This window comes from Echinops telfairi, unplaced genomic scaffold (genome assembly GCF_000313985.2).
Source record: "Echinops telfairi isolate 266 unplaced genomic scaffold, ASM31398v2 ScPeMD7_66;HRSCAF=263, whole genome shotgun sequence".
NCBI lineage: Eukaryota > Metazoa > Chordata > Mammalia > Afrosoricida > Tenrecidae > Echinops > Echinops telfairi.
The window spans coordinates 522929-524301 of record NW_022103964.1 but is presented as its reverse complement, the minus strand read 5'-3'; positions in this window follow the sequence as shown (position 1 = coordinate 524301).

Below are 1373 nucleotides of genomic sequence, written 5' to 3'. Positions count from 1 at the left end.
CACACACACACACACACACACACGCACCTTGACCCCAGACTGTATTGAACTGTGGCTTTCCACTCAGTGCATCTCTCAGTCCACCCTTGGGGGAGCATGTTTGAAACCTGGTGTGAGGCTGCAGCCCAAGGAGCCTGGGGCCCTCACAGACGATCCCTCCTTACTGTCTGCGGAGACTTATGTGCAGGATAGAAAGTATCTCTGTCTTCTCAGTGAAGACTTTGAAGAATCTGATCTCCCGATGGCCCCTTCTCAAGAGACCTTCAGGTGTCTCCTGGGTTAGAGGTCTGCACTGTGCTTCCTGCTGCCTGAGGAGAGGAAACAAATTTCAGGGTAGCTTTACTCAGCGATGTCAGACTATTCTAGGCAGATTAAAGATAAAGATGAGTGTATAACTTTCTGAATACTCATGCTAAATTTGTTACCATCTCTTTGGCAGTGTAGCTCTGTTAAGAAGAGAAGTTAAAAATCCAACATGGAGAATATTTCAGATTCATCAGTTTTATAATCTGTCCCTAAACATTTATCTGATCTATCCTGATATAAAAGAAAAGAAAAAACACTGTGGTAATGTATTTTTTTCTTTTGCTCTCTCTGTGGAGGCCTTGGAGTCTGCAGACACCAAGAACCATTGACATAATGTCCACACAGACTGTGGTCTATTCTGGGTTTTGAGAGCAGTGACTGGGGTCTTTAAACCACACGAGGCGCAACTGTTTGTTTCTCCCTTTCTAGAGCGATGATAATTGAAGACACGTGGAAACCATTAGTCCAATGCCCATAAGGAAACATAGATCTGAGTCTCCAGCACCCTAAGACCAGAAGAAATAGATCGTACCCTGTTATCACTGCCAAGTTCTTTGGAAAGGATAACATTAGAAGGTCTTGGGTGGAGTGGGAAAAAAGTGAAACAAAATATTAAAAATAGAAAAGAAAAAGAATAGGCTTATTCATTGGACAGGCTTTTGGAAGCCCTGAGACTATGCCTCATAGACGAACTTCAAGTTGGGGCCTGGATTCACCCCTTGGAAAAAGTTCCAGTCAAACAATAGACAAGTCTACAAGGGAACAATAGTCCTGGGGAGATACAATTACCTTAGGATAATGAAACTTCTGAGATCAAAAGATCATTTTTCCAGGGAGAAAGTTCAGAATGTTTGGAAAGAAAAAGTAATTTTAACGGGAGAAACAGAGTGCGGGGCCTTGGTTAAGAGATGTTTCCTTGTGCGTATTGCAGTCAGTGACATGAAACAAAAGTATATGAATTGTTGAATGGACACTAATCTTCTCGGTAAACCTTTATGCCATCTACAAGAAAAAGTAAAGAGAGACAAAGTTCTCCTCTGATGGGGAGAGAGCACCTCAGGTTGTGG